This window comes from Malaya genurostris, chromosome 3 (assembly GCF_030247185.1).
Source record: "Malaya genurostris strain Urasoe2022 chromosome 3, Malgen_1.1, whole genome shotgun sequence".
Taxonomy (NCBI): Eukaryota; Metazoa; Arthropoda; class Insecta; order Diptera; family Culicidae; genus Malaya; species Malaya genurostris.
Genome location: NC_080572.1, coordinates 202,430,149 through 202,445,730, shown reverse-complemented (window position 1 = coordinate 202,445,730; position 15,582 = coordinate 202,430,149).

The following is a 15,582-nucleotide window of genomic DNA, read 5'->3' as shown; positions in this document are numbered from 1 at the left end:
GCGTATTATTTTAATATTTATTTGGATTTGAACCGCGGCTCTCTGGTTTCGTAGCTCGCACCTTCCCCTGGAGTTAAACTAAGTTTGATACATGACATGACTTGTTCGCAGATAAGAATCTTACTCTATCACTAATAGCTTCAAAGTGTTTTCACAATTTCACATAACATGTATATATGTTACCAACGCATAACGCTGCAAAATGTATAACAGTGTGATTGAAGTAAATAAAAAGTCAAATTTTCCTCGGAAATCCATTTAACTTCTGCACTACTGACACATATTGCTAAATAAAGGTGAATTTAGGTAGCTTTGAATTATAGAACTACTTTACTTTCAAGACATTGATTTAATGCAGCTATTCAAGTTCCTTGCACTGTTATTATTCAAGTTTCATTGCATCAAAATATAGCTTTGTATGTCTATATATAGCACGGCGAAAGGTTATTGTAAGATAATGCTTAGTTATATTTTGAACGCAAATTTAATGCACATTATTTTATAGTATGTAGGATTAGTGCAAATTCACCAGTTAAAGGTTCTATATAGAAGATCTATAATAGAACAGAAACTGGTACAAACGTGTCCCCAGCAAGCCATTCTAGTTTTATTTATTCGACCAGTTCTTCTGCCATTTTTTTTTTGTAATAAAATTTTTATTCTGTCTTTTTTACGTAAAAGCTTTACGTGACCGATTGGCTTACATTTTTGTTACTTAAAAATTTTCTGTTATTGGATCTCGTTGTCACCCTTTTTCTAGGGGGAGATGAGTTTCCATTTCCATCCAACGAAGATCGGGGGTCACTTCGTCCGCGGCTTATCTCATCATCCATTGCTTCATCGTCGGTGTTATGTGTGATTTCCGTTTTCTTTTCGTTGTCCTTGTTGATCGTAGTCTTGGGCTCGTTGAGAGTTGCTGTAGATGCACCTTGTTGTACATTGGTTGCAATTGCTGGTTGGTTGGAGGCAAAGACATCATATTAACAAGATATCCAGCTCTCACATTTCCCGAACAAATCATTGGCAACATCCTTTTTTGCGAGCATGTCGCCCTCAGGTGAGTTCGCATCGAATCTCATACATAGAAGTAGGGGAGAGAAATGTCAAATTCGTGCGCGCCAAAATAGCAGGGCTGCGCACCCATACAATTGACATGATATGTTGAATGTGATGCCGTGCGATGGCGTTGCTGAACTGAAGATTGATGTCGCTCCAAGCTGACAGGGTCTGTTGGAGGGTAAGTTGTTAACTGCAGCTGGTGTACTTTGTTCTATAGGGGATGATGATGGATTCGTTGAAGGGGATGCTTCATTGTTGTTTGTGGTTGTCACAGATGTACTGGGGTTGTTTGGGGTTGGTGTGAAGGAAGCACCGTTGTCCTTTGGTGTAGTTGTCTCCTTGTCCAGTTTATCACATGGCTTACCGTAGTGAACAGCTTTTTGGCAATATTGACATGTGGCCATCTGATTGTCATAGGTAACAAGTGATTTGCACTGAATTCTTGTATCTTGACCAAAAATCACATAAGAAGGTATAGCCTTCTTCAAGTGTATGCGTAAAAAACGTACGCCATTTAGAATACCAGGGAAAAAATTCTTTCCCTTTTCTTTTTCGATGGAGAGAATCTCTCCGTATTGGGACATAGTTTTGCGAATATATGAATCGTTGACACTTGAAGGAAGATCATGCATATGCACTTATATAGCACTATCTTCCATATATACTGGAATGTTGTACTTAATGTTCTCGTGCTCCACATAGTGTACATTGTTATTGTCTCTTGCGAATTGAATTGCTTCCAACTCTTTATAAAACTGGATATAAAAAAAATTATTTGTCTTCTTGCATTGAAGTAAATGCACACGTTTAACGTCAAGATGCATTTGCTCCTCAAGCAAACCTTCAAGTTCTTGTATCGAAGGTCGAATTTGGCACTGCCTGAAGTTAACAACAATTGTATTATTTCGTGTCGGCGGTAGCTTTTGTTCGTTTGGTTCACTCATTTTGAGGTCGTTCTATTGTTCACTACACAATACTGTACTTGGTTTCTTCTGTCCCGAACGTAAGCGGTTTTGTTTTATCGACTGACTTGGATGAGATGTGAAAGCGAGTTGACATATATGTTATCGTGATAAAAACAAAGTCTTGTATTTTTCTGTGAAACAAAGTCAGTTTCAATGCATCCGCTATTTTATTCGCTTTAATTTCTTGGCGGTGTCCGGAAAAATAAGAGGAGAAGAGAGATATCAAATCTACTCAATAAGGTTCCTAAACACACAGACGCAAAGGGAATTTAGGGAGTCAGGGAGGAAGATTCAAAATCTATACTCGACCCACTGTCCTCGCTACCGTTGTGATGAAAAGTTATTTTTACTGGAAAAATCTCCTGTCGGTAATGCAATTTAAGTGTGTTTCTATATGAGAAAAACAACAAAAAAAAATTTCAACTTACTATAGGTTTTTCAGATTTAGATATTTTTCACAGAAACGAGTAAAAAATCGAACCTGTCGTGGCAACTGTTTTATTGCACTATACAAAGTACAATTCAAAAGTTCCAGGACTTTTTAAACACTTAAATTGTTTAACCGATGTCAGCTGTTCCATCCTCGTTAGCTGATTTTTCAGCAAAATTAACGTTTCATTTATTTATTTATTTATTTATTGTAAAATCAATGATTAATTCTAATACTATGTAAGAATTTGGTCCTTGTTTTATGCCCTGAAAGATTGAAGTCGAACTCAGATGACACTCGATTGAATGACCGTTGTAAGCCGATAATCGCACCGTTTATCCCGTAGTTAGTGCGGCGTAAAGGAAGTCGAAGAAAAGCGTTGTTGCGGAGAACTCGAGGACGAACATTGATGTTGACTTCACGGAGCAGAGTGGGGCAGTCGATCCTATCATTCAAAACATCTGCTATCATTAAAGCACGCGATAGCTACCGTCTTACTTGCAGTGACCACTAGACCAATTAGCAATCCGCGACTTTCATAGCTCGGTAGTTGATGAGGATTGGTCCAAGGTAAACGGCGAAGAGCGAATCGAACGAATCTACGCTGAATCGACTCGATTCTATTAACGTCATTAAGGTAGTGAGGGTTCCAAACAGCTGAACAATATTCCAGAGTAGAGCGAACGAGTGAACAGTATAGGAATTTCAAGCAGTGAACATCCGTAAAATGTTAACTGCTCGTCAAGAAAAACGCCGAGGTCCTTGATGCACGTCGATCTACCAATCATGAATCGCTCAATAAAGTATTCGAATTTCAAAGGCACTTTTTTTCTCGTAAACGTAATGATCGAGCATTTTTCTGGATTAACGGTCATATGATTCAATTTACACCAATCCGAAAATATTGCCATTTGTCGCTGAAGAAACGTCGCAGCCTCTGAGGTGCGAATACCACGGTAGATCTTGAGGTCATCTGCAAAAGATATGCGCGGTCCTTCCAGAGAAAAATTAAGATGTAAAGGAAATCATCGATATACTGCTTGCAATGATTGAAAATTGGAGTCAGTATTACTTTTTCGAACAGCTTAAGGATAGCGCTTATACAAGTTATACCACGGTAATTGTTTATATCTCTTTTGTCTCCTTTATTGTAGACCGGAAACATGAATGAAGCTTTCCATAGGTTGAGGAATACTCCCGTAGCTACCCACTTAGAAAAAAACGTTCAACGGTGGTCCTTCATTGGTCCAATACGTTGGATCATTGGTCCAATGAGAGTCCAATCAATCGTTCAACGGGAGTCCAACACGGGACCTTCGTTTGCCGATTTTGAAACAGACCGTTGAACCGAATGCCATTTTTTTGGTTCAACAAACCCGGCAGACAGAGGTCCATTGTTGAGCCATTTTTAACATGAGGAGTGGGAGCCCCGTTGGACTAGTTTTTGAAATGTATTCACCAGTAATATTTATACATGGTCGATAAGTTTTGTCAAACGTCAGTGTTGGCAACTGTTAACTAAATCTGTACATATAAAGCTTAGGAATAAACTCACTTCGTTTTAGTAACCTGAATAGTGTACACGCGTTTTTGATGCTCCGAAAACCTGAAAAGATAAGAAAGTAAAAATTAATAAAAAGTTCTAAAATCTAAAGTGGAAAGTTACAAAAGTGGCGACGAGGCGGATATTTTTTTTTCGTAACTGAACGGAAGAAGTTAAAAGGATCCAAGATTTCCACGACAACAGAAGCTGGGTGTAATTTCGGAAAATTAGACACCACATGGTTTCGGACCTGCAGCCATCAAGGAAATCTATTGTTAGGAAAGATTTGAGTCGGCGTCCTTTTTCGGATAGACAGCCATTGTAAGTCGGATTGACCTTTGTATTTTCGGTCGACGGTGTGTCGATAAGCCATTGGTAAGATTTTTTCAAATAAAATATATAACAAAAGTTAAATTGTGATAAAATAAGGAAATCCTTATCATTTAATTATTGCTATTGTGCAAAGTGTAATATCTTTTATGCTCATTTAAGAGTAAGAGATACTATTGTTCAAAAGGACAATGGGAACAAAAGGATTATTCTAATTGGAACAAAGAATTATTGACGGAACAAAGAATTATGTATATTGATATTTTAGCGTGACATTGGGTTTTTTCACAAGGCGATAATAAGTGCAAAATATTATAGAATTGATTAATAAGAGTGTTTTTCTCATTTTTTTTAGGAAGTTTAGAAAGCCCGATATTTTTGTGAGGATAAATAAAGTGATTAATTACGGGTGAGACTGAAAATTTTAAAATTGTTGATACAAGAAGGCTGGCAAAGGCCGGACGAGGACTGCGGTAAGTCACTTTAAGCTATTATATAAAAGTGAAAATAATTGACAAGATATTTGGTGTTTTTTTTATTTTTTCTTGTTTATTCTTGTCTCTCCTTAATGGATTATACATTGCTATTGGATTATTGTGCTCCTTGATTGATTGGTGGAAAATTTATGATTGTTTTTATTTATTCACTGATTTCGTCAATTGTGTGCTGTTTCGATATATATTTTAAATTTTTTTGATATTGAATCAATTATATAGAAGAATACTTTTTGAGTGAAAAACAATTGTTTTTAAAATGAGTTTGGCTTCATCTATAGAGCCATACCGTAAAGGTACCTCCTTCGGGGATTGGGCCGAGCGGTTATCTTTTACGTTCGAAGCCAATGAGGTGGCTGAAGCAAAACAAAAATCACATTTTATGAACTTATGTGGGCCTTTTGTTTATGCTCAATTGAAAATGTTGTATACGAAAGATGCTCTTATAGCAGCAACTTATGCTGATATAATTAGCAAGTTAAAGCAGAAGCTAGACAAAACTGAGCCTGACTTGGTTCAACGCTTTCGGTTTAGTCATCGCGTACAGCAGCCGGATGAATCAGCCGAGGACTTCGTACAAGCAGTAAAACTGCAGGCGGAGTTCTGTGGTTTCGGAGAATTTAAAAACTTAGCGATTCAAGATAGAATCCTAGCCGGTCTGCGCGATGAAAACCTCAAGCAGTTATTGTTAAACGAAGAAAAATTAACGGTTGAGTCGATGGATAGATTCATCACAACATGGTGTATGGCGAAGGATAATGCCCGCACTATGAAAGTTAACAGTTTCTTTCCGGATTTTGGAACAGTTTCCTCTCACAGTCCATATGGACCACCGGAGAACATCAATTTAATCAGAAGACCATTTCATGAGCGGTTAGGTGACAAGGGTTACAAATATAAACAAAATTTTAAAGCACATCACGATAGTAAACCCACCACTAGTAAACAGTACACGAACCAGACATATAGATACAATAACAGAAATGATTACAATAATAGAAATACTAACAACAGATACAATAATCACTACAATAACAGACATAATCAATACAATAACGATCATTTGGACAAAAAATTTAAACAAAATTATACAGAAATGATATGCGATCACTGTGGGGTAAAGGGTCACATAAAAAGAAAATGCTTCAAGCTAAAAAATCTTAGGAGAGACACAGTAAGATTTGTGGACACAGCAAGACCAGGTACAAATGCGGAAAAAGAACTGACGACACTAATGAGCAAGATGGAGACAAATAAAACAAGAGACACGGACAGCGAAGAAGAATGGGCCGAATGGAACCCAGGTGATTTACAATGCATGCATGTTGAGTCTATTTATAAAATAAGTAAACCTTGTTTAATTGATGTGTCGATTGACAATATTATGATCCAAATGGAAGTTGACTGTGGGTCAACGGTAACTGTTATGGGAATAAATCATTTTAAAAGTCTCTTTAACAAATCCTTAAAGAAAAGCGACAGACAGTTGCTAGTTGTAAATGGTTCTAAACTTGAAATTGAAGGGGAAGCAAAGGTTTCGGTCGCATTGAATAGTGTTGAACATATTTTGAGCTTAATAATACTAAACACAAATTATAAATTCAAGCCTTTATTCGGTAGAAATTGGATAGACATATTTTTTCCAAGATGGAGAGAAACCTTTTTAAGTAGAAATATTATGTATGGGAATGTAAACAACACAATAATTTCGAAAAGTGAAAATTTTAAAGATGAGATCAAATCCAAATTTTCAGAAGTATTCAAAAATGATTTTTCTACTCCCATCAAGGGATTTGAGGCAGATTTGATTTTGAAACGGGAAATCCCAATTTTTAAAAAAGCTTACGACGTACCCTTCAGACTAAGGGAAAAAGTTTTAATATATTTGGATAAGTTGGAGAATGAGAATGTAATAACGCCGGTAAAGACCAGCGAATGGGCATCACCTGTGATAGTAGTAATAAAAAAAGATGACCAAATTAGGCTTGTGATTGACTGCAAAGTTTCGGTAAACAAAGTTTTGATACCGAATACTTATCCTTTACCTTCTGCTAACGATTTATTTGCTAAATTGGCAAATTGCAAGATTTTTTGTTCACTTGACTTGCAAGGCGCATATACGCAATTGGCCTTGACAGAACGGTCTAAGAAATTCATGGTCATAAATACAATTAAAGGTTTGTTTACTTACAACCGTTTACCACAGGGTGCATCTTCTAGTGCCTCAATATTTCAACAAGTTATGGACCAGGTTCTGAAATGAATTGATGGAGTTTATTGCTATTGTCGTGAATACGACTTACTTTACTATGGGGTGCCTTTTCAAAATTAGCCATATGGAAGAATGGGCAGAACTTAATCGTGAATATCTCGACTTGTATTAATGGTAGCAACATAATTCTTTCACCATTTCATCAAAAATATGATCAGGAATTTAGGATAATATTTTGAACAGTGTGAGATAACAACAAACAACTCAAAAATTAAGTTTTCTCAAAATTTCAAAATAATGCGGAAAACTCTTTACTTTCGCTTGGGTTTTTCGCGCAAGGACGACGATTTTGAGGTAGTCAGGCACATATCTTCAACTGAATGCGTATATAAGGGGAACCGTGGTGAAAATCGATCATTTCTTTTCGTGCGTTCGATGGAAGCAGACGTCGTGGGAGTTAAACCTTCAACCAGCAGCGACGGAGAGAGCGCCATCTGCGTGGTTAAAACCTTAAACGCTCAGGTAGCAACTTTCATTCGCTTGCTGGCCTTCAAGGCGAGCAGACTGTCATCGCGGAAGTTAAACCATCAACCAGCAGCGACGGAGAGAGCACCTTCTGCGTGGTTGAAACCTCAAACGCTCAGGTCGCAACTCTTATTCGCTTGCTGGCCATCAAGGCGAGCAGACTGCCATCGCGGGAGTTAAACCATCAACCAGCAGCGACGGAGAGAGCACCTTCTGCGTGGTTAAAACCTCAAACGCTCAGGTCGCAACTCTTATTCGCTTGCTGGCCATCAAGGCGAGCAGACTGCCATCGCGTCAGTTAAACCAGCAGCGACGGAAAGAGCACCTTCTGCGTGGTTAAAACCTCAAACGCTCAGGTAGCAACTTTCATTCGCTTGCTGGCCTTCAAGGCGAGCAGACTGCCATCGCGGGAGTTAAACCAGCAGCGACGGAGAGAGCACCTGCCATCATTTGGTTTTCGGTAGTCGTAACGAGAAGTTCAATTTTCAGATCTTAGTTCCGCAATATAGGTTTAGAATTCAGAGCCTGCGTGCTGAAACTGGATTCTGGAACTGTATTCCGGAACTAATTTGAGTTTCGAAATTGCAATTCTAGAATTGAAACTGGATTCTGAGTCTGTTATTGGTTCTAAATTTAGTTCTTGAACTCAGGATCAAGTTCTTTATTCCAGACTTCTTCTATTCGGTTCTTTTTAGAACCATAATAATACTCCTAAAGAATTATGCGGAAATTTACTTTACTGTAATCTATAAAATCCATTCTGGTAGTCATGGCGAAAAATAGTCTTCAAGTTTTAGAGCTTAGTTCTGGAATATGGGTTTAGAATTCAGTCTGCGTGCTGAGCTAACTAAAATCGTGACTCTTCATCAGGAACGCTTTCATAAAAATTTCTTTTCAGAGCCACCATATAAAGAACTATACTGCTTATTTCATAATATTTAATTGCAGTTCAGAATGTTTAATGTAACTAATCTGTAATTAAGTCTAGGCGCATCGTTTAAATTACTAGTAATGAAAGAGGGGAAAGGTGCACAATTCAAACAATCGATGAACTACCAATTCGAACTCGGAAGCATAAATAAAGCGTATTCACGACATCCAGTTATGTCTCTGACATTACACACCCGTACTTTCTTGACGACGTGTTGATTGCAGGTAAAGACCTGAACGATTGTCGTAATAAAATAGACTTAGTATTGAATAGACTTGCAAAGGCAAATATAAAAGTAAACTTAGATAAATGCAAATTTTTTGTTTCTCAATTAAATTATTTAGGACACATAATAAGTGAAAATGGGTTATTACCTAGTACAGATAAAATATCAACTATTCAAAATGCAAAAGTACCTAAAAATGAGAACGAGTTGAAATCCTATTTGGGATTAATCAACTATTACAATAAGTTTGTTTCTCATATGTCTTCCAAGTTGTTTTATCTTTACAATTTGTTTAGAAAGGATGTAAAATTCATATGGGATAAAAATTGCGAGAAAGCATTTCAGGATAGTAAACAATCCTTGATTTCAGCTAACATATTAGAGTTTTATGATCCTAGAAAGGAGATTGTAGTCGTTACAGATGCCTCAGGCTATGGTCTGGGTGGTGTTATTGCACATGTGATAGATGGCACAGAAAAGCCAATTTGTTTTACTTCTTTTACGTTAAATGACGCGCAAAAGCGATACCCAATTCTTCATTTAGAGGCTTTGGCTTTAGTTTGTACAATAATAAAGTTCCACAAATACCTTTATGGTCAAAAGTTCATAGCTTACACTGATCACAAGCCATTGACAGGAATATTCGGCAAAGAAGGCAAAAATTCAATATTTGTAACAAGACTTCAAAGATATATTCTTGAATTATCAATTTATGACTTCGAAATCCAGTACAGGCCTTCTGCAAAAATGGGTAATGCGGATTTCTGTTCGCGATTCCCATTAGAGCAGTCGGTTCCCGTAGATTTAGATCAAAATTTTATAAGAAGCATAAATTTTAGCAATGAATTCCCAATTGACTTTGTTATTATTGCCAAAGAGTCAAATGACGACATTTTCTTAAAACAGATTATGACTTATATGCGTGATGGTTGGCCGAAAAAGTTGGACAAACGCTTTTTAGACGTTTATGCCAATCAGAATGATTTGGAGATAATTGACGGATGCGTATTGTATCAAAATAGAGTGGTGATTCCACATAAAATGAAAAGCGGGATACTTAAACTTTTACATGCCAATCACGCGGGAATGGTTAAAATGAAACAGTTGGCAAGAAAACATGTTTACTGGTTTGGGATTAACAAAGATATTGAAAATTATGTTACAACATGCGAAGTTTGTAGTAGCATGGTAGTAGTGCCAAAAACAAAGGTTTTGTCTCATTGGACACCTACTATAAGACCTTTTAGTCGAATTCATATCGATTTTTTTCATTTTTCTCACCACACTTTTTTATTGATTGTTGATTCATTCTCAAAGTGGTTGGAGGTAGAATTGATGAGGAAAGGCACGGATTGTGCAAAGGTGGTGAAGAAATTGGTAGCTTACTTTGCTAGATTTGGCTTACCAGATGTTCTGGTTTCTGACGGGGGTCCTCCATTCAATTCTTATTCATTTACAAACTTTTTAGAAAGGCAAGGAATTAATGTGTTGAAAAGTCCACCATATAACCCTTCAAGTAACGGCCAGGCCGAGAGACTTGTTAGGACTACAAAAGAAGTTTTAAAAAAGTTTTTATTAGAGCCGGAATTGGCCAATGTTGATTTGGAGGATCAGATTAATTTATTTTTAATAAATTATAGAAATTATAATGTGACAAATGAAGGGCGATTTCCCACAGAATATATATTTAATTACAAACCAAAAACTATGCTAGACTTATTAAATCCTAAAAATAATTATAAAAAACACATATCTATTCCTGAAACCCTAAATGATGATAGATTGGAAAATTTTCCAAAACAAATCAATAAAAAGACATGTCCGAATGATGACTTAAGTGATCTGATGGAGGGTGATACCGTTTGGTATAAAAACAACCATCATCACTTGCCAAACAGATGGGTAAAAACAACCTTCTTAAAACAATTTTCGTTGAATACATTCCAGGTACTTCTTGGAAACGTGGCCCTCATGGCACATCGAAATCAGATTAGGCGTTGTAAGGATCGGGACCCAGAAGCAATGCCGAACGTTCTGATGGGCCCTAGTACAGTTGTTGACAAAATGGATGGATTGGAGCAGGAAGAGAATTATAGCGGAGCTGGAAGCGGCTTAGATGATGGTTTGTTCCGGGGATTCCCAGAGCACACACTGGCAAAGGCTGGTCGAAAAAGAAAAGCCTCAACGGCGAACTTGCCGGGGGGATGTCCAAGACGTTCGAAGAGAACAAGAAAAAAAATTGAAAATCCATATTATTCGTATAATTAATTATATTTTCAAAAATGCTAAAATTATTCATATAGTTGAATTCCGGATGAATAGTCCTATCTGAAAAGAAAAAGAATTAGATTAAAAACTTACGATATAGTTGAATTATTAAAATGAGTTGAAAAAATATTGTAAATATGTAAAGTTGATGAATAATTATCTTTCTTCTGAAGAGGGAAGAGCTGAAATGTATTCACCAGTAATATTTATACATGGTCGATAAGTTTTGTCAAACGTCAGTGTTGGCAACTGTTAACTAAATCTGTACATATAAAGCTTAGGAATAAACTCACTTCGTTTTAGTAACCTGAATAGTGTACACGCGTTTTTGATACTCCGAAAACCTGAAAAGATAAGAAAGTAAAAATTAATAAAAAGTTCTAAAATCTAAAGTGGAAAGTTACAAAAGTTTTACTTCAGAATTTCTGAAGTTTTTTCCACTTATTTGTTTAAACTAACAATACATACCTGCACAATACTTCTACTTCACGTAGAATAACAACAAATTTTCTTTCTATGGAACGGTAACACTTAATTTTCACACTATTTTTGCAAGAGAAAAAACAACAACAAACCGTTCCAGCAAATTGAACGAATATTTCGTGCAATATATCGTTCAACAAGCGCTCAAAAATCAACAAAATTGAACGGCCTGCTGATAGGGTAGTGACGTATTAAATAAACGGCAAACACACTTAAATTTTTTAGCTGAGTCTCGGCAAAAAAATGCCCAGATTCGCACAGCTGAGGAATCAGTAATCATCTCGGCAAAAATTAAAATTACTGAGCTTCTCGGCACTCTCAAATTTGACAAACATCAAATATTGCCGAAATCGTCAGCAGAAGATTTACTGTTTGTTCATTTAAACTTTCACTGAGTATTCAGTAACGCAATGAAAAAAAAGAAATACGAAAAAAAAAATTACTGAATCATCAGTAATTAAAAAGTTAACCGATTAATTTAGTTCGTAATTTGTCAACATTATAAACAGACCGTTTGGGATCAAAAATTCATTTTATTTACCCTTAAAGGAGACTTACAAATTTGTTGCCGGTAGTGCTAAAAGGCCTCTACCTGAAAACAAGTGGCATAAAATATTTAAAAAAAATTGTCGGAAGGCTCGCATTCAATACCGAATACTGTATAAGCCATGCAAAGACCATTAAATGTTGACAGTATTCCCGGTCCCGCGGGAATTATTACATCTTTCCAAATTAGATAGCAGTCTCCTTCGCCAAATTCCTCAGACATCACTACTAATAGCGACGCTTCCGGATGCGGCCACTTTGAGTCGAGCTGGAAATATGAAAATAAAAATAGGTTTTTATATATTGAGTTAACTTCCTAAAATTCCATGATTACTTCACGACAATAGAAATAAGCAATAGAAGTTGCTTTCTATATAAAAAAGAATATGTTGCAATCGTACTTACTGAATAGATCGTAGATTCTTACGTCTTCCTTACTAACAGTTTCTAAAATATCCATTTTTTCACTAGAAAATTTCACCAGAAAATAACCGCGCAATGCGAAGCGAAAATGTAACGCGGCAAGAAATGACAGCTGGCGTGCTGAATTTCGGCAAAAGCTAGCGCATATTCCGAAATCTCGGCAAACGTAACTGCTGATGTCGGCATATCTGTTGTTTACTGATAAATTCAGCAAGCAATTATGCCAAATTTCGGCAAAGTGAAGCATTTTACCGAAATATCAGTGAATGCATTTAACGAAGTTCAGAAACATGCGTATTGATTACTGAGTAATCAGCAAAGTTAGGTGTTGCCGATCAGTTTCGGCATTTTATTATGAAGAGCTCAAGAAATGGTTTTAAGTGTGAAGGGGGGCAATTAACCCGGTTGAACATTTCTTTAAGATGACTGCTGGTATGGCGTCTGTGCCTGCAAAGGTGGAAGCCTTCATACCAACGATTGCCGTTTGTATCGATTCCTCGTCTATATTGATCGAGTGCAAAGCATAACTGGATACGAGAACATTATTCGCGGCGCGTGCTATTTCCTGCGGAGATAGAAAATCGCAAGAGAAAACACTTGCGAACCTTTCCGAGAACAGCTGGCAAATTTCTTGAGAAGACGAACCAATACGATCTCCGAATTGCATTTGTGATGGCAAACCAAATTCTTTCCTTTGCTCATTAACATGCTTCCAGAAAGCTCTCAGGTTAGATTTCATTGTACGTTGTATATTATTTAAATCATAACATTTGTACCTCAAGGTACGGCCGACGACACGACCAGACACTCCGAAGAAAAATCAGCAATAAAACTGTTCGCTAACGATTCACCGTCAGCTACCACAAATCTAGCGACCCCTTGTAAATGATAAAAATAATCTTCTCGAGCAACACTGTTTAAGTTGCTATGGACCTAAGACAAGACCTGACATCTGGGGGGGCTGCTTTTGTTCCAAAATGGACCAGTTTCTGATTGGCTGATTTTGATGTTGCCACCTGCACATTGTGAAAAGAAAAAACTTTTGCAGGGTACGCGAGCAATGATGCCAAGTATAAAGAAAATCAGAAAACAAATTTATTAAAATGTATAATTTTAGCTCACCAATGAAAATGAAAATTTTTGGAGAATTTTTCACTTTTTTTCAATCTCATTGGTAATAAATGATTATAGTGGCAGGACTGTGTAATTAAAATAGGCATCAAGCCGTTTTTCTTTTTAGTGAATTAAAGTGTAACCAAAAAAGATTTGTTAAATTAGTGTAAACTCAAAAGTGTGTTTAGTTTTGCGAGAAGAATGAACTGTTGTGTTCCACACTGTGGTCGCATTAAGCATTTCTATCCAAATCTGACTTTTTCCGGTTTCCAAAAGATCCGGTAATATGTCAACAATGGATTCGATTTTTCGTTCAACATGAGATATTTCGTGTTTTGTCATCAAAGATCAATTAATTGTTTTTAAGCATTAATATATAATAAAGAAATGCATTCACCAAAACATGTTTTATGTTTATTTCAAATCAAAAACCTAAAGTCTAAAAATTTAAATGTGATATTTTTTTCCTAGCATAGTTATTAAAAAAATCTGTAAATATGGCTACACTGTAGCCGATACGTTGGTATTTATTCCACAGGGCGAAAATGACGAGAAGGATGATTCGGAAGGAAGAATAAGAAGCCAGTTGTCAGGTCTTGTCTTAGCTATGGACTAGTTACCAAGTAACCCCAAAACAAATAAACATGTTTTGAAAGCGGTGGGATAGTTCTATTAGTGTTAAAGTCGTCGGTTAAACCGTGTCCAAATTAAGCAGAAATGCATTTAAATGAACTCGATTTTCGGAATTTAATCGAAACTATGGATGAAACCAACGAACGTGGACAATGATCTGCTTCCAGCGATTCATCCGTACACTTCAACTGCTAGCTTTTGTGGGCAATAGGATTCGGTGTAATATGCCGGTGTCAAAATTGTTGGTTGATTGCGCAGCAGTGGAAACAGTATTTCACCTTGTTGGCCACTATTCGAGAATTACTAGTGGAATTCCACAAAATCATTTTACCGTACGTTATGCAGGTACCGCAGAGCACTAGCCTCGCTCAGCTCGTTGTCGGTCATTTCCATGTCTTCCTTCTCACACAACGGTTTCAAGTCAAGACGTGAATTTTGAACTTGGCTTTATAAAAGACATAACTCATACTCCTCAATTTTTACATTCCGCTCGAGTTAGGTAAATCCATTAAAATGTTCCGTAATATAATAACCGATCTGAAATTTATTTTGTTTACATTCATCTTGCCTTCGATATGCAGTAACCAAGGCTATGGTAACTGTTATTCAAAATCAATAAATATATCAACTTGTGCTGCCAGTTTAAAAAAATTCACTAGCGTTTTCGATTTGACATTTCCAGTTACTGAGGGGTAGTTAAATTTACGATACAGTTTTGATAGACGAGTGGCAGGTCGTGTCGTCGGTACGGCTGTCAACAAATGTTGATTTTTGCAGATATATCAGCTCAGAGAACAGACATCCAAGCTAGTACAAACTTTTTCAAAAAAGCTGTGTAAAGCATACAAGTAAAAATCCGTTAAAAATCGCCGTTGCACACGACTTTGTTTGCATGAATGATCATTGTATGAAAGCTCGAACGCAAGTGCCCAAAAAGGATTGCTAGGCTGTTTAAAGCAAAGAATTGCTACTTGCATTTGAAAAAAACCGTTAAATTTTTTACAAAAATCGAAATCTCTACTTGGATGTCTGTTTTCTGTGTTCATGCGGCAAAGTCATAGGCCACGGTGATTTTCAACGAATTTCACTTGTATGGTTTACATTGCTTTTTTGAAACAAGCTAGACAAACTATTTGAAAAGAAATGTGTGTAAACCGTAAGCTTGTGTACAAGCGAAAGGCAATGTAGCGCACGATTTTGTATGCAAGCTCGAGCGCAAATCTCGGATAAATGAAAATTATGCTTAAGAGGTAATTTATTGGCAGAACATTTTTGAATTGATTTTTCCGAGTGCTCTTCTATTGCAAATAATTCATTATTCAAAATAAATTAATCAACCTGAGTTCTAAGGAATGGGACGACCACAGAAGAATCCTGCGGAAAGTATTTAAAAACTCAAAC